Below are 26,291 nucleotides of genomic sequence, written 5' to 3' on the forward strand. Positions count from 1 at the left end.
ATGGAAAGTGTGCGAAAGCCTTCACTTGTCCTCACTCAACATTTAAGGACTCGTAGTGGACTGATACCTGTGGAGTGTAAGGATTTTGGGAAAACCTTTACTTACTTCCCAGATCTCACTAAACATAGAGGACTTTCTATTAGGAATGTTATGTTTATAAGGGACGTGGCAAAAAGTTTACTTGTTTTTCAAAACTTAACATTAGCATGCAAGTTCATAGTGGAAAAAAACCGTCTGAGTTTAGTAAATGTGGGAAAGCCTTCGCTGACTCTTCAGGTCTGATAAAACGCAGAAGAGCTCACACTGGAGAAAAACCTTCTGAGTGTAAGGAACGTGGGACAGCAGCTGCCAGCCCCTCACACGTTACTGTACACATGAGAACTCACGCTGGTGAGAAGCCCTAGCAGTGTAAGGAATGTGGAGAAGCCTTCGTCTTCTTGGTTTAAAAGTCACATGCAGACTCACACTGGTGTCAGATCCTATGACTGCAAGCAGTGTGGGAAATCCTTTATCTGGTCCTCAGTTTTCAACGCTTAGCAAGTCACAGTATAGAAATACATTTTGGATGTAAGGAATGTGGGAAAACCTTCAGATATTCTTCACATCTTGGTCAACATAAAGAACACATACTGGAGAGAGGCCATATGACTCCTCCACAGTGTTACAGTTCTTAAATGCCTAATAAGATACATAGATCAAGGAAAGGCTTTTCCACACTGCTGATGTTTGAGGCTGTTCCCCAGTGTGAGTTCTCAGTGCACCCTACAGGCTGATGAAATAGTCAGGAATTTAGGAGAGTGTTAGGGTACAGTTTTTACTTATTGCATTTAAGAAAATTGATACTGGCAGAGAAAACCAAATAAATGTTTATTTAAATACGTCTGTCTTTGAAGACTAATAAGAGGTGTATTTTCATATGCTTATGTGCCATTCCTATATTTTTGGAAAAGTATGAGGTTTTGTTTTGCTATTAAAGTCTGGTTTGAATATTGAAGTTTTTTAATGAGATTTTGATATGGTCATAAATTCTACATATTTTTAAGTATAAAATTTTTAAAGATTTATTTGAAATATTTATTTTAAAGATTATTTATTTATTTGCAATTTATTTATTTATTGTTTATTTCCAGAGTTACAGAGAGGCAGAGAGAGAAAGGTCTTCTATCCACTGGTTCACTCCATAAATGGCCACAACGGCTGGAGCTGGGCTGATCTGAAGCTAGGAGCCTCTTCTGGGTCTCTCACTTGGGTGCAGGGGCCCAAGGACTTGAGCAATCTTCTACTGCTTTCCCAGGCCATAACAGAGAGCTGGATCAAAAGTAGAGTAGCCAGGACTTGAAACTGCGCCCATATGGGATGCCGGGACTGCAGGCAGCGGTCTTACCCACTGTGCCACAGCACTGGCTTCAAGTGTAAAAATGTTTAAAAGATTATGTATGGGCCGGCGCCACGGCTCAATAGGCTAATCCTCCGCCTGCGGTGCCAGCACACCGGGTTCTAGTCCCGGTTGGGGCGCCGGATTCTATCCCGGTTGCCCCTCTTCCAGGCCAGCTCTCTGCTATGGCCCGGGAAGGCAGTGGAGGATGGCCCAAGTGCTTGGGCCCTGCACCCGCATGGGAGACCAGGAGAAGCACCTGGCTCCTGGCTTCAGATCAGCAAGATGCACCGGCCACAGCAGCCATTGGAGGGTGAACCAACGGCAAAAGGAAGACCTTTCTCTCTGTCTCTCTCTCTCTCTCACTGTCCACTCTGCCTGTTAATAAATAAATAAACAAACAAACAAATAAATAAATAAATAAAAGATTATGTATTTGAAAGGCAGAGCATCAGAAAAGGGGGTGGAGAGAGATCTTCCATCTGCTGGTTCATTCCCTAAATGACCCAGCAGCCATGCTAGGCCAGGCTGAAGCCAGGAGCCAGGAACTCCAGCAGGTCTCCCACATGGGTGGCAGGGCTCGAATATGTGGACCTCCTCTACTGCCCTCCCAGGCACATTAGCAGGAAGCTGGATCAGAAGCAAAGTGGCTAGGACTTGAGCTAATAGCACTCCAATTTAGGAAGGTCGGTGTCGCAAGCAGCAGCTTAATCTGCTGTGCCAAGTGCTAGCCCCTTAAGTGTATAATATTTTTGACACACACATACACACAACATCCATAAAACCATAACCCCACTCAAAATAACAGGTCCATCAGCTGAATTTTGCTCCTGCCATTTTGTCATTCCAGTCTGTCTCCTTTCCTTGGTCCTAACTCCCCTGCTCCATTCATCTGCTTTCTGTCACAGTAAACTACTTTGCATTATGTAGAGATTTACGTAAATGGAATCACAGAGTGTGGCATCTTCCACTCAGGATAATTATGTTGACTTCCATCCATGTTGTAGAATTCTTTCTACTCATGTCACAAATTTTGTTTACCCATTCATGTTAGTTCCACTTTTGAGTTTTAGCAATTAAAAGTACTGTGACTAGCCACGTACAAATTGTTCTTTTAGGGGCCAGTGATGTAGTGTAGCAGATAAAACCACCACCTACAATGCCAGCATCCCATATGGGCGCCAGTTCGAGTCCTGGTTGCTCTACTTCCAATCCAGCTTTCTGCTGTGGCCTGGAAGAGCAGTAGAAGAAGGCCCAGGTCTTTGGGCCCCTGCACCCGTGTGGGAGACCTGGAGGAAGCTCCTGGCTCCTGGCTTCAGATCGGCATAGCTCTGGCCATTGTGGACACCTGGGGAGTGAACTAGCGGATGGAAGACCAACCTCTCTCTGCCTCTGCCTTTCTGTAACTCTGCCTTTCAAATAAATAAATAAGTCTTTAAAAAAATTGTTCTTTTAACATAAGCTTTCGTTTCTTTAGAAAAATAAAAGTGTAATGATCAGATCCTATGTTGGTATACATTTAACTTTTTTAAAGAGATTGCTGAACTTCCATCAGTGGTTGAAATATTTGCCATTCCCATTAGCGGTATATCAGAGTTGCAGCTCCTCAGCATCCTTGTCAGCAATTGGTCAGTCTTTTTATGTTTCATTTTACTTTCATTTGATTTGAAAGGCAGAGATCTTCCATCTGCTTGGTCATTTCCCCAAATGACTGTAACACCCAGGGGTGGGCCAGGCTGAAGCCAAGGGCTTGAAATGTATGTTTCCCACATATGTGATAGGCAGCCAAGTACTTGAGCCATCATCTGCCTCCCAGGATGCACATTAGCAGGAACCTGGATCAAAAGCAGAGGAGGGGCGGGGCTAAGCCTCTGCCTGCAGCACTGGCATCCCATATGGGTGCTGGTTCGTGGTCCGGCTGCTCCACTTTCAATCTAGCTCCCTGCTGATAGCCTGGGAAAGCAGTGGAGGATGGCTCAAGTGCTTGGGCCCCTGAACCCACGTGGGAGACCTGGAAGAAGCTCTTGGCATTGGATCGGGCCAGCTCCAGCCATTGAGGCCATTGAGGGAGTGAATGGAAGACCTCACTCTCTCCTCTCAGTAACACTGCCTCTCAAATAAATAATTACAGGAGCCAGAACTTTTTGGGCACTCCATTAAGAGTTGGTGTGCCAAACACCTGCCCCTGGTCTATTATTTTGGCCATTCTGGTGTGTTTATAGTATATCTGGTGGGTTTATATTATATCTGTGGCTTTAATTTGCGTTACTCAATACCTAGTGATGTTTAACATGTTTTCAAATGCTTACTGGCTTTTCATAATTTTTTGGAGAAATGTCTATTTAAATCTTTTATGTGTTATAATTTTATATTGGTTTTAAAATTTTTCTTAATTTTGAGTTTTCATTTTAATATATTCTAAATGTCTATTAGATATATTAGTGTTTATTGTCATATCTAACAGGTAACATAGTATATTATAAACTACCTTTTGCATTTTATTTTGGTATGTTAATATATAATTAAAATGCTGTACTTTGGGTACAAATACATAATGTATTGTCAGTTAAGTCTATTTCACAGGTTTGGATGAAGCTTAAGGTTTGGGGTTTTTAAAAGGGTTTTGGTGTGGGGGGGTGTCAGTGTCATCACCCCAAGGCACACACACATTGGTTTCTAGTTACTGAAGTACCATTTGTTGAAAAGACTGCTTCTTCTCCCTTAATTCCCTTTGCACCATTCTTGAAAATCACTTTATCCATCGAAGTCTGTACATGTTTCTATTGATGCTACCTCCCTTGACTTGAGGACTTCCAATGTTTTCTTTTCATATCCTCTGGATATGAAGGCAGTTTTGCTTTCTTTCTGATAACCATGCCTTTTACTTCTTCATATTTTCTCATTACACTGGCCCAGGACCTTCAGTAGAGTGGTGAAAACAGACATCCTTGCCTCATTCCCAACCTTAGGCAGAAAGCATTCAGTCTTTGAAGTATCACATATGGTGTTACCTGTAGAATTTTTTAAGATGACTGCATTAAGTTTCTTTTTTAAAAGACCGACTTATTTATTTGAAAGTCAGAGTTACACAGGGAGAGGAAAGGCAGAGAGAGAGTCTTCCATCCGATGGTTCACTCCCCAATTGGCCACAATGGCCGGAGCTGCGCCGATCTGAAGCTGGGAGCCAGGAGCTTCTTCCGGGTCTCCCATGCGGGTCCAGGGGCCCAAGGACTTGGGTCATCTTCTACTGCTTTCCCAGGCCATAGCAGAGAGCTGGATCAGAAGTAGAGCAGCTGGGTCTCGAACTGGTGCCCATATGGGGTGCCGGTGCTTCAGGCCAGGGTGTTAACCCACTAAACCACAGCACCAGCCCCCCACATTAAGTTTAAAAAAAAAAGTCTTCATTCCTACTTCACTGGGAGACTTTATTATGAATACCTTTTACCATAGAGCCATTTCTTAAGTCTTCATAGACCCTTATGAGTACACATAAGTCTTGAATCTTGAGGTGCCTTGTAGGCCCTCTCCATTAGAGATGATAGGGATTCTAAGAATATTAGGGCCGGCTGGCACTGTGGCTCAACAGGCTAATCCTCTGCCTTGCGGCGCCGGCACACCAGGTTCTAGTCCCAGTCGGGGCACCGGATTCTATCCCGGTTGCCCCTCTTCCAGGCCAGCTCTCTGCTGTGGCCAGGGAGTGCAGTGGAGGATGGCCCAAGTCCTTGGGCCCTGCACCTGCATTGGAGACCAAGAGAAGCACCTGGCTCCTGCCTTCGGATAAGCGTGATGCGCTGGCCGCAGCGCGCCAGCCGCAGCTGCCATTGGAGGGTGAACCAACAGCAAAGGAAGACCTTTCTCTCTGTCTCTCTCTCACTAGCCAATCTGCCTGTCCAAAAAAAAAAAAAAGAATATTAGGGCCATTGTTCATCTGCAGTTTCATAGTCAGGGGCTCAAGATAGAGAAGGGACTAGGAGACTGGGTTGTGGCTTTTATCTAATAACAGAAATTCAGTAAAAGTAGTGAAAATGGGAAAGTTTTTTAAACTTGCTAGTGAAAACAAGGCCAACTTTAAAATGGAACGAGATAGTACCAAATGAAAAGGGAGTTTTGAACCCTCAAACTGTGGTCAGAGAGCAAGATGAAATAGGCATATAAAACTACTCAGTTGAAAGTAGGATCTACTCTGGGGAAAGCAAGTATGATTGAGAGGGCAACTCTACAAGAAGAATTCCACTGGGGCTGTACTGGTTCTTGAGGAGCTTGAAATGTATTCTTGCCTGAAACTTAAGAACCCTATGGATCAGGGACTGCTGTGGACCTCCCCACATCCATACATTTTAATAGTAATATCTATTCTGATTAATCTAGCCCTGTCCCAAGCTTTGTGTTGAGTATGTGGAGAGTAGATAACTTGTCTTCAGCTCACAGATCTTTAAATCTAGAACACAGTCAAGAAATCAACACAAGAAGTCTTTTCCAAATTATACCTGATTGAGGTTTGGATGACAAGACCCTGGATATAGAACCTGAGTCTGAGACTATAGGCATACTTTTTTGTGTTCTTAGGAGGTGTTGAGTGTTTTGTTTTTTTTTTTTTTTAATATAAGAGAAGTGCAAATGATTTGTGGCCAAATGCAGACAATGATGGTTTTAAAACATTGCCGTAAGTTCTTTGGCACAGTTCTCTCCCCCTGAATCTGGGCAAACTTTTGAGTGCTTCTCCCAGAATAGTACAACATAAATGCTTGCATATGATTTCTAACGCTAGACAAGAGAGAGCCATGCTGTTCCCTCCTGACTATCTTAGAACATTCTCTCTTGTGATACTTCTCCCTTTCAGGATGCTTCTTGGAAACTAGCAGCCATGATACAGCATGGAGGGGTTATGTACAGACATTTATCTGAAATCAGTCTTCTAGCTGAATCAAGGAAGATGTCAGATACATGAGTGATGATGGAATCCAGATGATTCCAGCACCCAGCATTTGAAGTAACTCACGAGCCACGTAAGTCTTCCCATCTGAGGCCCTTAGCATTCGGAGGTAGAGATAGCCATTCGTTCTCACTGAGTCCTGTCCAAATCCCTAAGACCTGTGGATGTAAAAATGACAGTGGTTCTACACTAGAAGTACTCAATGTTTTTATCTCAGGATTGCATCATGCTCTTTAAAATTGAACACTTCAAAAAGCTTTCTTGTATGGGCATTATACTTATTAGTATATATTTGAAACTAAGACAAAACTTTAAAAAGTTTATAATTTATTTGGTAACTCAAATGGCATATTTATAGCTTATAGCTTTTCCAAAACAACCAGAAGAAGAGAGTAGTATGCTTTATGCTTTTGCAAACAGGTGACAGTTGGTTTTTCATACATGCTTCAGTTGAATTATATGTAGAATATTTGGGTTGCAAAGATAAATTATTTAAAAAAGAGGTATTCTAGGCCGGCGCCGTGGCTCAACAGGCTAATCCTCCACCTTGCGGCGCCGGCACACCAGGTTCTAGTCCCAGTTGGGGCGCTGGATTCTATCCCGGTTGCCCCTCTTCCAGGCCAGCTCTCTGCTATGGCCCGAGAAGGCAGTGGAGGATGGCCCAAGTCCTTGGACCCTGCACCCTATGGGAGACCAGGAAGAAGCACCTGGCTCCTGGCTTCGGATCAGCGCAATGCGCGGGCCGCAGCTGCCATTGGAGGGTGAACCAATGGCAAAAAGGAAGACCTTTCTCTCTGTCTCTCTCTGTCACTATCCACTCTGCCTGTCAAAAAAAAATTTTTTTTTTTTATTTAAAAAAGAGGTATTCTGAGTATTATGTCAAAATTCAAGTAGTGGTAATTTCTTAAAGATATGTACAATATGAAATCCTGTGCTGGCACTGTGGCTCACTTGGTTAATCCACCTCCTGCGGTGCCAGCATCCCATATGGGTGCCGTATTCTAGTCCCAGTTGCTCCTCTTCCAGTCCAGCTCTCTACTGTGGCCCGAGAGGGCAGTGGAGGATGGCCCAAGTGCTTGCGTCCCTGCACCCACATGGGAGACCAGGAGGAGGCACCTGGCTCCTGGCTTTGGATCAGCACAGCGCCGGCTGTAGCGGACATTTGGGGAGTGAACCAATGGAAGGCCTTTCTCTCCATCTCTCTCTCACTGTCTATAACTCTACCTGTCAAATGAATTTTAAAAAAAAAAAAAGAATGAGTTTCTTGAAAAAAAAAATCCTATCATTGAATCATTTCTACTCTATATAAGTCCATTGATTTGATTCGATAATTTACCCATGCATGGTTTTGTACCTTTATAGAAAATAGTAGTTCACTGTTCTACTCATATCTTCCAGTTGTTGACTTATTTTATTGTATAGTGTCTAAAAAAAGCCTTCAGGCTTCAGCTGGTAAAGCTGCCACCTGCAATGCCACCATCCCTGGGGGTGCCAGTTCATGTTCCAACCCAGCCTCTTTCCCAGGTGCATTAGCAGGGAGCTGGGTCGGAAATGGAGCAGCCAGGATTCAAACTGGTGCCCGTGGGGAATGCTAGCGTTGCCATGTGTTTAACACACTGCTGTAACACCAGCCCCTCAAGGACATTCTAAAATAACAATACTTTGAAACGTCATCCTGAGTGTGTGGCAGTGAAGACCTTAATGACTACTTGTGCAGTTTGGTGCCACTGCATTAATTTCTGCGAAGACTCAAGTGCTTTCTCTTACCATTGTTTCTGTGTCATCAATATAAACATGAATATGGTAAAAAAAAAAAAAGTTTTAACCTCAGATCCCTGAAGGTGTCTTGGGTCCCTCAGCTTTTGAGGCTTGCTGTTCTGGATCACTGAAACTGGGTGGTTGGTTAGCAGAATTAACCAGAACAAGCCACCCTTTTTCCTCTTTTTTGTTATTAGTTTCTTCAAGTCTAGATGTCTGGCTGGGAAGATTGCAGGGGCCCAGCGTGCTCCAGAGAGGCAGAGCCTTTAGAGATGCTGTTCACCCAGCAGAGCTTCAGCCTTGGAGGCGTGATGCTGGAGCCCAACTAATGGAACATGGCTCCTCGGGCCTGGCTTCAGGGCTAAATGTCCAGGGCATTTCCTAAGCCTCCTTCCCCATTGGTTAAATGACATCATTAGGACGTTGGTGGTTTTGTGACTAAATGTCAGTGGAAACTTTCTTTAAAAAAAAAAGAGATTTATTTTATTTATTTGAAAAACTTAGAGAGGTAGAGCCAGAGAGAGAGAAGTCTTCTATCCACTTGGTCACTCCCCAAAAGGCCATAACAGCCAGAGCTGAACTGATCCAAAGCCAGGAGCTTCTTCAGGGTCTCCCACGCAGGCACAGGGGCCCAAAGATTTGGGCTATTTTCTAGTGCTTTCGTAGGCCATAACAGAGAGCTGGATCAGAAGTGGAGCAGCCAGGACTCGAACCAGCACCCACATGGGATGCCGACACTGCAGGCCAGGGCTTTAACCTGCTGAGCCACAGTGCCAGCCCCTGTGGAAATTTTGTAATACTCCTAGCTGTCCTACGTGCTGGTGAGAGCTCCCCGGGGATTTTGCATTTAACTGGCATAAAGTGCCCTACAAGCTTTCCAGGGAGCTTGTACAGCTTTCTTTTAAGATTTATTTTTTTGAAAAAAAAATATTTATTTGAAACTTGGAGTTAGGGAGAGACCCACAACTGCCAGAGCTGAGCTGGTCAGGAGCCAGGAGCTTCTTCTAGGTCTCCCACATGGGGGCAGGAGCCGAAGCACCTGGGCCATCCTCTGCTGCTTTTCCAGACACATTAGCAGGGATCTGGTTTGGAAGTAGAGCAACCAGTACTCGAACTGGTGCCCATATGGGATGCAGGCACCTCAGGCGGCAGCTTTACCCACTACACCACAGTGCCAGCCCCTTGTACAGCTTTTTGAGGGAGCTGCTGTTTTCTTCTATAATTTATGTGACATGCGATATCCATCATCATCTTGGATGGATTCTGGCACATGGTGTTTCACTTTTTTTTTTAAGATGTATTTATTTATTTGAAAGGCAGAGTTACAGAGAGGCAGAGGCAGAAAGAGAGAGAAGTCTTCCATCCACTGGTTCACTCCCCAGATGGCTGCAATGGCCGGAGCTGGGCTGATCTGAAGCCAGGAGCCAGAAGTTTCTTCCAGGTCTCCCTTACGGGTACAGGAGCCCAAGGTCTCTTTTTTATTATTATTAAAGATTTACTTATTTACTTGAAAGTCAGAGTTACACAGAGAGAGAAGGAGAGGCAGGGAGAGAGGTCTTCCATCTGCTGGTTCACTCCCCAGTTGGCCGCATGGCTGGAGCTGTGCTGATCCAAAGCCAGGAGCCAGGAACTTCTTCCAGGTCTCTCTCACGGTGCAGGGGCCCAAGGACTTGGGCCATCTTCTACTGCTTTCTCAGGCCATAGCAGAGAGCTGGATCAGAAGAGGAGCAGCTGGGACTCGAACCAGTGCCCATATGGGATACTGGCACTTCAGGCACCAGCCCCTGTGTTTCACTTTAATTCTTCAGTCTTTAGAGTTAACAGAGGAACCATAGTAATGACACCAAGTTTTCTAGACCCATCCAAAATCAAAAGCAGCCAGTTTGTGTTCCTCTGGATTCTGTATTATCCCAGACCTGATTTTCAGAAGTATTGTTTTCCTCTGGGCAGAGAACTCATAGTTCAATTAGACTCCAAATACCTCCACATGGAAACCTCAGTGTCAGAATTTCAGTGGACATAGAACAGCGCACCGGCTGTAGCAGCCATTTGTGGGAGTGAACCAACGGTAAAGGAAGAAGACCTTTCTCTCTCTCTCTCTCTCTCTCTCTCTCTCTCTCTCTCTCTCTCTCTCTCTAACTCTGCCTGTCAAAGAAAAGGAAAAAAAGCTATTCATAGATTTCAAAATTATTTTGCACCAAAATAAACTTATATTTTCCATTTCCCATGAACTTTTTGAGGTCCCTTAATTTTTATTTACAGTTTTTTGTGTGGATGTGTATTTTTCATTTCTGTTTGGTCTGTACCCAGGAGTGGAATGGCTGGTTCACAAGATACCTGTTTAACCTTTTGGTGAAATGCCAGGATGTTTTCCTAAGTGGCTGCACCATTTTCAACTTCCTCATCAACTAAAAGTAAGGTTTCCAATTTTTCTGTACTTTCACCATTACTTGTTATCTTTTAATTATGACCATCTTGGTGGGCATAAAATGATCCATTACTATGGGTTTCATTTGCATTTCCCTAGTGCGTCTTCTCATATGCTGTTGCCCTTTTTGTATTTTCTTTATTCATTCAGATCACTTGCCCATTTTATGAGTTGTCATTTCAAAATTCAGTTGACTGAATTAAATTCAGCCTGGAAGAACTTCAGACCATTAAATTAAACTGCTTTTTACATTGTGACACAATGTTGGATTTTATCATCTTTCCTCTTATCATTGAGATGGTCATATTGTTTTCTTACTTTGATCTATTAGTGAAACATACTGACTTTTTAATAGTAAACTTCTGTTGCATTATTGTGGTAAACCAGCTTGATTCTGTTGTATTTCTTATTAGTGTATTTTTGTAGACTTATTTTCCTTAGAATATTTGCATCTATGTTTATTGGATTTCGCTTGTAATTTTGCTTTTTTATAATGGCTTTTTTTTTTGACAGGCAGAGTAGATAGACAGAGAGAAAGGTCTTCCTTTTTGCCGTTGGTTCACCCTCCAATGGCCGCTGTGGCCGGCACATCTCGCCGATCCGAAGCCAGGAGCCAGGTGCTTCTCCTGGTCTCCCATGGGGTGCAGGGCCCAAGCACCTGGACCATCCTCCACTGCCTTCCCGGGCCATAGCAGAGAGCTGGCCTGGAAGAGGGGCAACTGGGATAGAATCCGGCACCCCAACCAGGACTAGAACCCGGTGTGCCAGCGCCGCAAGGCGGAGGATTAGCCTGTTAAGCCACGGCATATAATGGGTTTTTCATGTTTGATATATCAAACAATATTATTCTTCCCTTGTAAAATATTATTTGTTTGAAAGGCAAAGAGGCAAAGATCTTCCACCTGTTAGTTTACTCCCCAAATGCCTGTAGCAGCTCTGGCTGGGTCAGGTGGAAGCCAAGAGCCTGAAACTCAATCCAGATCTCTCATATAGGTGACAGGGTCCAAATACCTGAGCTACCACCTGCTGCCTTCCAGAGTGTATTAGCAGGAAGTTGGATCACAGAGGAGCCAGGACTCAAACCTAGCACTCTGATATGGGATGCTGATGTCTTAACTGTTGTGCCAAATGCCTGCCCACTTGTTCCCATCATACCCTTAAAAAAAATTATTGGGGCCAGCACTGTGGTGTAGTGAGCTAGGCCTCCACCTGCAGCACCAGCATCCTATATGGATACTGGTTCATGTCCTGGCTGCTCCACTTCCATCCAGCTCCCTGCTGATGCGCTTGGAAAGGCAGCAGGAGATGGCCCAGGCTCTCTGGTCCCTGCACCCACCTGGGAGACCTGGAGGAAGCTTCTGGCTCCTGGCTTCGTAGCAGCCAAGCTCTGGCTGTAGTGGCCATTTGGGGAGTGTACCAGTGGATGGAGGACCTGTCTCTCTGTCCCTCCCTCTCTCTAACTCTACCTCTCAAATAAATAAATCCTTTTTAAAAATTATTTGAAAGTCAGTGTTAGGGAGAGGGAGAGACAGAGAGAGCTTCCATCCACTGGTTTACTCCCTAGATGGTTGTAAGAGTGGGGCTGGCTGGGCCAGGCTGAAGCTAGGAGCCAGGAGCTTCATCTGAGTCTCCCAGGCGGGTGCAGGGACCCAAGTACTTCCATCATCATCTGCTTTCCAAGGTCATTGTAGGGAGCTGGACTGGAAGCAAAGTGACCAGGACATGAACTGGTACCCGTATGAAATATCAGCTCCACAGGAGGAAGCTTTACCCACGATGGCACAACACTGCCCCCCCCCATTATATTCTTAATTAAAATGTTTCTGCGGACTGGCGGTGTGGCATAGTAGGTAAAGCGGCTACCAGCAATGCCAACATGCTATATGGGTTCCAGTTCAAATCCCTACTGCTCCACTTCCTCCAGCTCCCTGGTGGTGTGTCTGGAAAAGCAGCCCAGCATGGCTGAAGTCCTTGGGACTCCTGTACTCATGTGGGAGACCCAGAGGAACTTCCTGGCCCCTGGCTTTGGGCTGGCCCAGTCCAGGCCATTTAGGGAGTGAACTAGCAGATAAAAGATCTCTCTGTCTCTCCCTTACTTTCTTTTGAATCAATAAATCATTAAAAAAATTCTCTTGTTAGTCAAATTGTCTTGTGAAATTTTAAAAGTGATCGTGTTGGCCGGTGCCATGGCTCACTAGGCTAATCCTCCACCTGCGGTGCCAGCACACCGGGTTCTAGTCCCGGTTGGGGTGCCGGATTCTGTCCCAGTCACCCCTCTTCCAGGCCAGCTCTCTGCTATGGCCCGGGAAGGCAGTGGAGGATGGCCCAAGTCCTTGGGCCCTGCACCCACATGGGAGATCAGGAAAAGCACCTGGTTCCTGGCTTCAGATCAGCATGATGCACCAGCCGCGGCGGCCATTGGAGGGTGAACCAACGGCAAAAAGGAAGACCTTTCTCTCTCTCTCTATCCACTCTGCCTGTCAAAAAAAAAAAGTGATCATGTTTTTTCTCTGTGGTAATAGTATGAAAGCTACTGTAAAGGCATAGGTCATTATGCAAATACAACATTTTGAATCATTCTGGGATTTTACATAAAGGCTAAATTTAAACTTTCTGAATAGCTTGTCTTACAGATTGGATAAGTTATTATAACCTAAATTTTAAATTTACTATAATGCAAACATTGGTATCCAATTACATTGAAGTATAGTTTATGTAATCAGAATCTTCCTGAATGAGTCTGATCTCTGGAAGGGGTCAGGCTGGGATTCTGTCGTCTTTGAATGGCATACCTGAACCACAAAACCACAGAATATGTGGGATTTTCTGTGCAAAGTTAAACTTCTAATTTGGGTGTTTTTGGTGTTACTTTTTAAGGAATTTGGATAATGAGTTATTGGAGTTGGGAAGAACTAGAGCCTCTCTGGAAATCAGCAGTAGCCCAGATTCTAATTTTTTTTTTACATATTTTGTAGTAAAATGCATAAAACAAAATATGCTATTTTAATTATTTTTAAATGTACAGTTCAGTGGCATTGATTGTATTTTCCATGTCACACAATCATCACCATGTAGTTAATTTTTTTTATTTGAAAGATAGAATTAGACAGAGAGAGAGAGAGAGAGAGAGAGAAAGGTCTTCCTTCCGTTGGTTCACCCCTGCAAATGGCCGCTATGGCCAGCGCTGCGCCGATCCGAAGCCAGGAGCCAGGTGCTTCTTCCTGGTCTCCCATGCAGGTTCAGGCCATCCTCCACTGCCTTCCCTGGCCACAGCAGAGAGCTGGACTGGAAGAGGAGCAACCGGGACTAGAACCCAGCACCCATATGGGATGCTGGTGCCGCAGGCAGAGGATTAACCAAGTGAGCCACAGCCCTGGCCCCCATGTAGTTCATTTTTAAAATCACAACTTTTCTGTTTATTTACGTAGCTTGAATAAGTTATGGTTCTGTAAGAATTCCTGAGAATTTTGAATTTGGTTGACATAAAGTTACAATATTTTGTTTATTTTCATTTTATTTGAAAGAGACAGAAATATTCCATCTGCTGGCTCACTTCCCAAAGGCCTGCCTGGGCCAGGCCAAAGTCAGGACCTGGGAACTCAATCCAGCTCCAACACATGAGTGGTGGAGACCCAAGCACTGGAGCCATCACCTGCTCTCACCCAGGGTGCACATTAGTAGGAAGCTGGAGCTGGAGCCAGACTTGAGCCCAGGTACTCTTTCTATGAGATGCAGGCAGCCCCACCGGTGGCTTGACTGCAGTGCCAGTTAAGAACTGCAGTCCCTGTCCTGCTTGCTTCTAACATCCATTAGCGCCAGTGAGAAGTCAGCGTCTGTTTTCCTTTTTAAGTGACTTACGTTTTCTCCACGTGTGCTTTTTAAGGTTGTAAGAAGAAATCAAACACCAAGGAAGAAAAAAAACCAGCAGTGAATCTAGATGTGAATTTTATTTATTCAGCTTGTGATATACTGTTCTTCCTGGACCCAAAGGTTAGTGTCTGCTCTTAGTTTGGAAAATTTTTAGTTAGTGTCTCATTTAATGGTGCCACAAAGTTCTAATCTGACGAATAATCCTTGCATTGAGTTTTTCATTTCTATGGGCTTCACATTTCTAAAAAAAAATGTTTTTAAAAACTGCTTGATCATTTTTATGTCATTCTGTATTTATCCAAGTTTCTCATAGATTCTTTAAACTTGTCAAATGTTAAGTTTTTAAAAGTATGGTATCTGAAATGTGATTGTTTTGTTTCTCTGCTGCCCATGCTGTGGCTACATCTCAACCATGGTACCTTGGGCCATCTGCTGCTGATCTCCTCTCTGGTGCTAGATAGGAAGTAGAGCAGCTAGAGCTTGAACCAGCGCGTATATGAAATGCCACAAATCTGGCTCCAGGACAAATTCTCTAAATAGCTTACAGAGTAAGCTTCTGAGTAGAGTTTTTCAGATTTTAGTGTATCTAAGAATTAACTAAAGAGTTTGTTAAAAATGTGGTTTATAGGTCAACCCACAGATTTTTAATTTAGTAGAAGTGGGGTAGAGTCTAGCAATCAAATATTGCAAAACAAGTCATTGACTTTGATAAAGAAGTTACCATGGAGTCAAGCTTGTTCTTTATTTTTTTTTAAGATTTTATCGTTATTTGTTTGAGAGGCAGAGTTACAGACAGAGGGAGAGACAGAGAGAAAGGTCTTCCATCCGCAGGTTTACTCCCCAAATGGCTGCAATGGTCGGAGCTGGGCTGATCTGAAGCCAGAGGCAGGAGCGTCTTCTGGGTATTCCACATAAGTGCAGGGTCCCAAGCACTAGGGCCATCTTTCACTGCTTTCCCAGGCCATTAGCAGAGAGCTGGTTTGGAATTGGAATGCTGACTCGAACCAGCACCCATATGAGATGCCGGCACCAAAGGCAGAAGCTTAGCATATTACACTACAATGCCAGCTTTTTGCCTTATTTGAACTGGACAAAGGATAATTCATGGGCAGGACAGAATAATCACTATTAATAGAATCTAAGTAGAGGCAAAAACAAGCCCCAAGGTGTTTTAGCCTAGCTAAAAAGATTTAGATTAGAAAAAACTCCCAGGATCAAGCTAAAAACAGTCGGGGCATTAGAATCTTGAAACTAAGGATACAGAATAAGGGAATAATAATAAGATGGGGCCGGCACTGTGGCGTAGCAGATGAGGCCGCAGCCTGCAGTGCCAGCATCCCATACGGGCGCCATTTCGAGTCTCAGCTGCTCCACTTCTGATCCAGCTCTCTGCTATGGCCTAGGAAAGCAGTAGAAGATGGCCCAAGTCCTTGGGCCCCTGCACCCGCATGGGAGACCCAGAAGTTCCTGGCTTCTGGCTTCAGATCAACGCAGCTCTGACCGTTGCATCCAACTGGGGAGTGAACCAGCAGATGGAAAACCTCTCTCTGTATAACTCTGACTTTCAAATAAATAAATAAACCTTTAAAATAATAATAATATAGTGATTTTTAAAGGAATCGATTTGATGAGATGCTGTGTAAGCTGGAAAGCTAGGTCGAAGATTAGAATGAGATGATGAAAGGGAGGCTTAAGGAAGAGGTACTTGTAACAGAAAATATCAGAGAAATTTTGGGAAAACTGTTGAGCTTCCTTTCACACATCTAAGGATAGGCAGGTGAATACAAGACTGAACATACACCATCAACAATAGTAACAATCATCACCTTCAACCAGCTTTTCAGACATTGACCTGCATGAGTCTTGACACTGCCTTCCAGCTCAGTAGCAGTTTGCATTGCCTTCTTTTAAAGGTGTTTGAGGACAAACTTCTATGATGAAAAAAATCTTTGAAGGATCAAAGTGTAACACCCAGAATTTTATTCATTTCCTCCTGAACTTTGTCTCACATTGTTTTGGGTTTTGTTTTTAGCAAGCTGACCACAGAGGTTTTTCTTTTGAGATTTTATTTATTTGTTTATTTATTTGAAAGGCAGAGTCACACAGAGAGAAGGAGAGACAGAGATAATCTTCCATCCACTGGTTCACTCCCCAAATAGCCACAATGACTGGGGCGAGGCCAATCCAAAACCAGGAGCCAGGAGCTTCTGGGTCTCCCATGAGAGTGCAGGGGCCCAAGGACTTGGGCCATCTTCTGCTTCTTTCCCAAGCACATAATCAGGGAGCAGGATGGGAAGTGGAGCAGCCCATATGTGATGCCAATGCCACAGGAGGAGACTTCTTCAGCACCAGCCCCCTCCTTGCATATTTTTTTAAGATTTTATTTATTTATTTATTGGAGAGGTAGAGTTACAGACAGTGAGAGGGAGAGACAGAGAGAAAGGTCTCCCTTCCATTGGTTCACTCCCCAAATGGCCACAATGGCAGGAGCTGCACCAATCAGGAGCCAGGAGCTTCCTCCCAGTGTCCCATGCAGGTGCAGGGGCCCAAGGACTTGGACCATCTTTTACTGCCTTTCCAGGCCACACCAGAGAGCTGGATTGGAAGAGGAGCAGCCAGGACTAGAACCGGCACCCATATGGGATGCTGGCACCGCAGGCGGAGGATTAACCTACTACGCCATGGCACCGGCCCCCTTGCATATTCATAATTTGCAGTCTTAGTTGCCAATATCTGGTGTTGAACATCCTCTGTAATTTTTTTGGCCTTAGCCACTTTTTTCAGTAGTGATTAAGTTCTTTGGCTTGAGATCTTCTACCTCACCAGGTGTTAATGCTTTATAAACCTTCCAAATTGAGCAGTTACATCTCCATGGTTTTGCACTGTGTCATTACTTCTTCCATGTCAAAGCAGGATGACCTAAGTATGAGCATCATTATTCTCCAGTTCAGCTTCCTTCCATTTCAACTTTTATTCTGTGAGTTTTAGTTCTTCAGCTGTAGATTGTATTTCCTCTTCCAGTTGCCTGACCAGCTTCCAACTTGTTCTTCCTTTGTTATAATTTATCACTTATCCAGTGCTTGCTTAATTCTTCCTCAGAGATTTCTCTATTCATTTCCTCTCTGGGGGAAAAAATACAGTTTCTGTTAAGACTAGAAGGTAATTCCTTCTCTTATTGCAGAAGTGGATCTTTGTTACAGCTTTTCATGTTGTTTCCTAAGAATAAGGCTCACTCCCCCCCAAAAAAATATTTTATTTAATGAGTACAAATTTCATAAGTATAACTTTAGGAATATAGTGATTCTTCTCACCATACCCGCCCCCCCCCACTCCCACTCCTCTTCCCTCCTCCTCCCTCCCCCATTCCCAGTCCCATTCTCCATTAAAATTAATTTTCAATTAACTTTATACATGGAAGAATAACTCTATACTAAGTAAAGATTTCAACAGTTTACACACATACACACCCACAAAAAAATTGGGACCAGTTTTACAGTTAATTCTCATAATACAACTCATTGAGGACAGAAGTCCTATATGGGGAGTAAGTGCACAGTGACTCCTGCTGTTAATGTAACAATTAACACTCTTATGTATGACCTCAGTGATCACCTGAGGCTCTTGACATCAGCTGCCTAGGCTTTTGGAAGCCTTTTGAATCCACAAACTGTCAGTATTTAGACAAGGCCATAAGCAAAATGGAAGTTTTTTCCTCCCTTCATAGAAAAGTGCATCCTTCTCTGATGACCACTTCTTTTTTTTTTAACTTTTATTTAGTAAATATAAATTTCCAAAGTACAGTTTATGGATTACAATGGCTTCCCCCCCACCATAATTTCCCTCTCACCCACAACCCTCCCATCTCCCACTCTCTCTCCCATTCCATTTACATCAAGATTCATTGTCAATTATTTTTATATACAGAAGATCGATTTAGTATATATTAAGTAAAGATTTCATCAGTTTGCACCCACACAGAAACATAAAGTGTAAAATACTGTTTCAGTACTAGTTATAGCATTACTTCACATTGGACAACACATTAAGGACAGATCCCACATGAGAAGTAAGTACACAGTGACTCCTGTTGTTGACTTAACAATTTGACACTCTTGTTTATGGCGTCAGTAATCTCTCTAGGCTCTAGTCATGAGTTGCCAAGGCTATGGAAGCCTTTTGAGTTTGCCGACTTCGATCTGATGACCACTTCTTTCCACTGGGGTCTCTCACAGAGATCTTTCGTGTGGGGTATTTTTTGCCACAGTGTCTCAGCTTTCCACACCTGAAATGCTCTCATGGGTTTTTCAGCCAAACCAGAATGCCTTAAGGGCTGATTCTGAGGTCAGAGTGCTGTTTAAAGCAATTGTCAGAATAAGGTTCACTTTTAAGTTTTGCATCCTTTTAGATTTTTATTCCTTTCCCTAGTGCTGTCCATAGGTCATCTTTCCTTTTTCAAGCAGGTAAACACTTAGCACTCAGGTCTTCCACTTGTTTAGACAACATTACATTTTCTTCAAGGTCACCTTGGGAAACACTATGTATTACTTTAGTCCCCATGTCATCCCTTAGTTCTGCAGAACTTACCCATATTATCCACTTGTTACAACAACAAGTTTGTATCCTTTAACTGCCTTCTCTCCCAGCCCATGTTACTGATCTAATATGTATTGTATTTCTATTCCTTATTTTTTTTAAAGATTTATGTATTTTATTTGAAAGTCACAGTTACATGGAGAGAGAGAGAGAGAGAGGTCTTCCATCCGATGGTTCACTCCCTAATTGGCCTCACTGGCTGGTGCTGCACCGATCCGAAGCCAGGAGCCAGGAACTTCCTCCAGGTCTCCCATGTGGGTGCAGGGGCCCAAGGACTTGGGCCATCTTCTACTGCTTTCCCAGACCATAGCAGAGAGCTGGATCAGAAGTGGAACAACCAGGTCTCAAACTGCCAACCATATGGGATGCTGGCACTGCAGGCCAGGGCGTTAACCCACTGCGCCACAGCGCCGGCCCCTCTATTCCTTATGTAAAATCATACAGTATTTATCTTTGTCTGCCTTTGCTTAGCATAATATCCTGCAAGTTTTCTTCTAAGTATTATATATGTGAAAGAATTAGAGAGAGGGAGAGAAAGAGATCTTCCATCCACTCCCCAAATGGTTGCCACAGCCAGGTCTGGGCCAGGAGCTCCATCTGGATCTCCCATGTGGAGGGAGAAGAACCTGGGCCATCCTCTGCTGCTTTCCCAGGCACATTAGCAGGGAGCTGGATCGGAAGTGGAGCAGCCAGGACTTGAACTGATGCCCATATGGGATGCCATTGCTGCAGACAGCAGCTTGACCCGCTACACCACAGCTCTGGCCCCAGTTTTCTTTTTTAAGGCTGAATAATTCTACATGGTGTATAGACAGACATACCTAAAACTATGTGTGAGAGCACTTCAAAAAGTTCATTGGAAATTGCATTTTTTGATGCAAAAACCATTTTTAAGCCCAAGCATAGTTTTTCAAAGTATACACTGTTGGGGCCGGCACTGTGGCACAGTGGTTAAAGACCCGGTCTGCAGCACCAGCATCCCATATGGGTGCTGGTTGGAGTCTGGGTTGCTTCACTTCCAATCCAGCTCTCTGCTAATGGCCTGGGAAAGAAGCAGAGGATGGTCCAAATGCTTGGGCCTCTGCACTCGCATGGAAGATCCTGGCTTCAGATTGGTTCAGCAGCAGCCTTTATGGCCATTTGGGGAATGAACCAGCGGATGGAAAACCTTTCTCTCTCTGTTTCTACCTCTCTCTGTAATTCTTTCAAATAAGTAAAAAAAAATTAAGATTTATTTTACTTGAAAGTCACAGTTACACAGAGAAGGAGAGGCAGAGAGAGAGAGCAGTCTTCCATCCACTGGTTTACTCCCCAAATGGCTGCAACAGCTGGAGCTGAAGCCAGGAGCCAGAAGCTTCTGGGTCTCCCATGCGGGTACAGGGGCCCAAGGACTTGGGCCATCTTGTACTACTTTTCCAGGCCATAGCAGAGACCTGAATTGGAAGTACAGCAGCTGGGATTTGAACCAGTGCCCATATGGGATGCCGGCACTACAGGCAGTGGCTTTACCCGCTATGCCACAGTGCTGGCCCCTCAAATAAGTAAAAATTTTAAAAATATACATTGTCCATGAACTTTTGAAGACCCCCTCATATCTTTATTCATTCAACCACTGACACACACTGAGGTTGTTCCCATTTCATGTCTGCTATGGTTTTGTGTATGTGGCTGTTGTGAATAATGCTACAATGAAAACAGGAGTGCAGATATCTTCAGTTGCTGGATCATATGGTAGTCTGTTTTTGGTATATTGAGGAACCTCCATAGTGTCTTCACAACAGCTATACTATTTACATTCCCACCAGTAGTGTATCAAGGTTCCCTTTTCTCCATATTCTGGCCAACACTTGTAACCTTTTGAGTTTTTGATATTAGCCATTATAACTAGTGTGTGAGTAGCTACCTAGTGTAGAATAGCATTTTCTTGATAATTAGTGATGATGAACACTTTTATGGTTACTCATTTTATTTTTTCTTTTGAAAAAATATATTCAGGTCCTTGGCTTTTTTTTTTTAATTGAAAGGTTTTGACTTGTATTGAGTTCCTTTCACATTAAACTTATTGAATATTTGGTTTGCAAATATGTTTCCCATTCCATAAAGTTGCTTGTCAATTCTTTGCTGCGCAGGAACTTTTTAGTTTGATGTAGTCCATCTTGCTTATTCTCTATTTTAGGAAAAAAAAAAAGCAGCTCCAATCTGCTGATTCATTCCCCTCAAATGTCCAGTGACCAGGGCTGAATTCAGGAACACAGTCCAGCTCTCCCGTATGGGTGCCCTGAACCCAACTATTTGAGTCATCATTGCTGCCTCCTAGGGTCTGCACTGGCAAGAAGCTGGAGTCAGGAGCTCAAGCCTAGAATCGAAGCCAGGCACTCCGATTTGAGATGTGAGCATCTTAACCGCTAGACTTGGCTCGTTCTTGGTGAGTAAACCTGTGCAAGAAAGCACTTCTCTGTCTCTGCCTTTCAAATAAACTGACTTAAAAATTTTTTTGACAATGGGGCCAGTGCTGTGGCACAGCTGGTTAAGCCACCACCTGTGGCGCTGACATCCCATATGGGCACCTGTTCAAGTCTTGATTGCTGCATTTCTGATCCAGCTCTCTGCTGTGGCCTGGAAAAGCAGCCGAAGATGGCCCAAGTGCCCAGGCCCCTGCACCCATGTGAGAAACCCAAATGAAGCTCCTGGAGCCCTGGCTGTTGAGTCCATTTGGGGAGTGAATCAGCTGATGGAAGATATCTCTGCCTCCCCTCTCTCTGTAATTCTGCCTTTCAAATAAATATTAAAAACAAATTTTTGGATGGCTTAAGATACATAGCTAAGTGTGATAAATATTATCATGGAATATAGTCCTTTTAGTATAAAGTGAAAATATGCCATCTGCATGGAAATATAGGCAAATGATAATTTCTAATATATAAAATATAAGGAATTTATAAAGTCCTTATGAACTGGAAGTTATTAAGTAATTTACATAGATTATTTCACTCTCAGTCCAACCCTAAGAAGTCCCATTTAAAAGATGAGGAAACTGTTGAACAGTTTGAGTTTTTTTCTTTTTCTTTCTCACAAAGTGTTGAACTCTTTTACTTAATCTCCTGTGTGTAAAGTTAAATGAAAATAGATCTTGGTTTTTTACTAAGGGAAGAGAGAGAGGGGTGGGAAGGCAGGTACAGTGGGACGAATTACTATATTCCGAAAGTTGTACTTATGAAATGCATGCAAATAAAGAAATACACAATATAAATTTTTAAGAAAAAGATTGATTTTATTTACTTGAGAGGCAGAATTACAAAGATACGGGATGCCAGCACCATAGGCAGATACTTAACCTACTGTGCCACAGCACCAGCCCCAACGGGTGTGGCTTTAATATGTTCCAGACTCATCTTGAAGCTTCTATTCTATACAGGTCTCAGCTCTTTGCCCAGTAAGTCCTGGTTTCTGTCATGGGTACCTGGCATATAAGGTAGTTTGCCACTTATAGAAGCTCCTTGCTGCTGAGCTGTGTTTGGCTGTAAGTCTTTTTACAGTGGTTTAGTATAGGAAAAAGTTTAACAACAGCAACAACAAAGTACATACTTTAGTCCTAATTTAGGGATATACTAAGAGACAAACCCTGTTTGTTTATATGTATGTATTATTGTTCTTTATTATGAGGAGTCTTCCTGACTTGCTAATGTTGAATACCTGGCTAGTCTAGACTCTTACAACTTCATCTTCCAGCTCTGTCTGCTCAAGGTCCTGCCCAGTCAGAAAGGAACACCCAGAGTAAGAATAGCTGCAAAAGTGGTGACAGGTATGTAGGAAATGTTTTTTTGTTTTCAGAGAAGGAAAGAGGGGAGAGGCAGAGATCTTCCCTCTGCTGGTTCACTTCTCAGATGCCTGCAACAGCCAGGCTGAAGCCAGGAGCTTCCCTATTGTGGGTGCAGGGACCCAAGCACTTGGGCCATCCTCTGCTGCTTTCCCAGGTGCATTAGCAGGGAGCTGGATCAAAAGTGGAGCAGCTGGGAGTTGAACAGATGGCACCCATATGGGGTGCAGGCTGTGGCTTAATCCACTAGCCCAGGAAATCATTTTATACCCCCCCCACAAAAAAAAGTTCCCAAAGAGCAGTTCTCTTGCCCTTGATCTGTAGCTTTAGCCCAAGGTGATGAGCCTCAATTTTCCCCAGGTCTCTGGCTTCATGACAGGACAGGAAGGCTTAGGAAAATCTTCTGTTATATTTGTTAATCTTGTTGGGATACTCCTCCAGGTGGAGTATGAATTCTACACTCTGCTGGGTACTAGGAAGAGAGATTGTCACTGGGAAGGTCATTTTCTATGCATCTCTCTCATTCAGATTCTGTATTGACAGGGCATACTGTAGGAATGAGGACAACCATATCTTAGGAAAGCTGGTAACGCCTGAGTAAAATGGCCCAGGAAATAAAGTTGAAAGGGGCAAATTCTAAGAACTGAGCACTGGGGCAAATACGAGGCCTCTGATGCTGGTCTGAGCTGCTTTTGCCTTGGGTCTCCTTCCCCAGTCCGGTTGGCACCTGCCACCCTTCTGATACATTGTTGAAGAAGCTCATTGACTGAGCCAGAATGTGTCTGTGATGTTCTAGAACTCGGTAACCTTCCAGGAAGTGGCAGTGGACTTTTCCCAGGAGGAGTGGGCATTGCTGGACCTCTGCTCAGAGAAATCTCTACAGAGATGTGATGCTGGAGAACTTTAGGAACCTGGCCTCAGAGGGTAAGGCAGGCCTCACTCCTTCATTTACTCTTGCAGCAAGTAGGTTGTTGTTTTTGTTTAAGATTTATTTATTTGAAAGAGTTACACACAGAGAGAAGGAGAGGCAGAGAGAGAGGTCTTCTCTGCTTCCTGGAGCTGTGCTGATCAGAAGCCAGGAGCCTCCTCTGGGTCTCCCACACGGGTACAGGGGTGCAAGGTCCTGGGACATCTTCTATTGCTTTCCCAGGCCACGGCAGAGAGCTGTATCAGAAATGGAGCAGCCAAGACTTGAAACAGTGCCCACATGGGATGCTGGCACTACAGGCAGCAGCTTTACCTGCTACACCACAGTGCCAGCCCCGCAGATTTATTTTTAATTGGATAGAGCTCCCATCTGCTGGTGCAATCCCCAGATGTCTAAATTTAATCCAGGTCTCCCACATGAGTGACAGGAACCCAGTCACTTGAGGCAGTGCTGCCTCCCAGGGTCTGCATTAGCAGGAAGCTAGCTAGACTCAAGAATCCAGCTGAGTATCAAAACCCAGGTACTCTGATGTGTAAGACACATGCATGTAAACTCTTAGGCCAAATACTTGCCCCAGTCAGTAGTTCTTAAGCACATACTCTGTTCCAAAAAGAGAATGGGAGGACTGGGTAGAGCCCCAAACAGATGACTCCTTCCATTGTGGGGCAGTCTGATGGCTTCCTCTGAAAATGCACTGGTTTCATCTTCTGTGTCACTTAAATCTTAGTTAACGAGTCAATTCCATGTGGGGATGGAGCATTTGCTTTTTTTGGTCCTTATTGAACAGCTCTGTTCGTCAAGTGCAACTTCAGGAGCAGCAAAACAAAGTGTTGAAATCAGCTTTGTGGAAAGATTTCTTGTCACCCTCACAGTCTTTCCCCCCGTCATGTATGCTTCCTCACACACAGGGCATCAGCTCTGTAAACGTAATCTGATCTCCAAGGGAGACAAGAGAACAAAGGAATTCTCCACAGTGCCTGTACAGGTGAGCCTGGGCACTGTGGGCAGCAGCCTTGGCTGGTGAGGGTTGGTAATTTGGAATGGAAAAAGCATGCTGAGGTCCTTCATGAGCTTTCCTCCCTGTCTATCCAATCTTTCATATTCTGATCTGATCTCAGAGAATCTTGTCTTTTACATTTCCTCCCTCCAGTATTATTTACAAAGGAATCAGTAGGATGGGACCTGCTTTTCTTTCATCTCAACCTTTTCTTCAGTAATCATAAAAATTTTCCTTATGCTAATTTGAAACTCAAGTCAAAAGATGCAATTTCTGTGCAGAACGTTGTCTCAGGAGAGTTTATGATCCTCATGAAATTGGGGAAATCTGTAAACCCAACATTTGCTGCCTCACAGAAAATACCCATAGGTAAGCATTTACTTAGATGTGATTCTGGTATTAATATATAATTACTTCATTCTTTACTTGCATAACTATTAATACAGTGGAGCCTTAGGCAGGACATTGAGCTTATTCAGCTTGAAACGTTGTATATAATATTGAAAATGGCAAACATGTCAACTGTGCTTCCTGAGAGTGTGGTGAAAGTAAGAAAGTCTTTAGTCACCACTTACTCTTATTCAACAGGTACCAACCCCCACCCCCACCCCGGCAAGAACTCTTCCCTTACTTGTACAAGATATTGCAGTGGCGAAAAATGCTATAAATACACAGGACATGGCAGATTCTCCAGCCTTCCCTCAATTCTTAGGAATCATGTGAGTACTCACACTGGAGAGAAAACTCTTGAAAAAGGTTTCAATCAAGAATCATCCCTTAGAAAACACTTGAGTACTCTCAAAGGAGGAGAGTTTTATGAGTACAATCAATATGGTATATCCTTTATCTGCTCATATCCCGAGAAGGAAGAATGCAGGTTACCTGCTGGAAAGCAGCTCTGTAAATTCAGTGACTACAGAAAAAGGCCCTCCCTTAGTGCCACCCACAAAAAATACACGCTGTGGAGCAGAACGTGAAATATAATGAACATGAGAAAGCTTTCAGCTGCCCCTCCGTCCCTTCCAAAAAGTGTCAAAACTCACACCCCAGAAGATCCCTATGGATGCAGTTCCTGTGGGAAAGCCTCCATTTGTCAGTCCTCCCTTAAGAAACACATGAGGTCTCACACTGGAGAGAAAACCTGTGAGTGTAAGGACTGTGGGAAGGCCTTTAGGAATTCTTCATGCTTAAGGGTACATGTGAGTTCGAACACACTGAAGAGAAGCCCTGTAAATGTACTCAGTGTGGAAAAGCCTTCAGCACAAGCACTAACCTTAGAATGCACAAGCACATACATCCTGGGCAGAAACTGAATCAAACGATTGCAAGAAAATGTTGTCTTTCATGTCTGAACCATTGAGATACAACTCTTCACTCACGTTACACTGGGACAAACCTTAAAGAGCAATATTTCTAAGTATTGTGTACCACACTAAATTCCACTAGGCTTACATCACAAGAATTTTTAGTATGTCAAGAAGTCCATGGAAAATATACATTTCTACTTTGCCGTGATCTTTTTGACATACCCCTGTATTATAACTTGGTATGAAATATTGTATGATTCTTTATTAATGCAGATCCTATATGTA

The 26,291-nt window shown here is 43.7% G+C and overlaps 1 pseudogene; it reads left to right on the forward strand.

Moving 5' to 3' along the window:
- On the forward strand, positions 1–26,059 carry LOC133750040 (zinc finger protein 559-like; annotated as a pseudogene).
- Positions 26,060–26,291: the final 232 nt, after the last annotated feature.

The sequence above is a fragment of the Lepus europaeus genome, chromosome 20 (genome assembly GCF_033115175.1).
Source record: "Lepus europaeus isolate LE1 chromosome 20, mLepTim1.pri, whole genome shotgun sequence".
NCBI classification, from domain to species: Eukaryota; Metazoa; Chordata; class Mammalia; order Lagomorpha; family Leporidae; genus Lepus; species Lepus europaeus.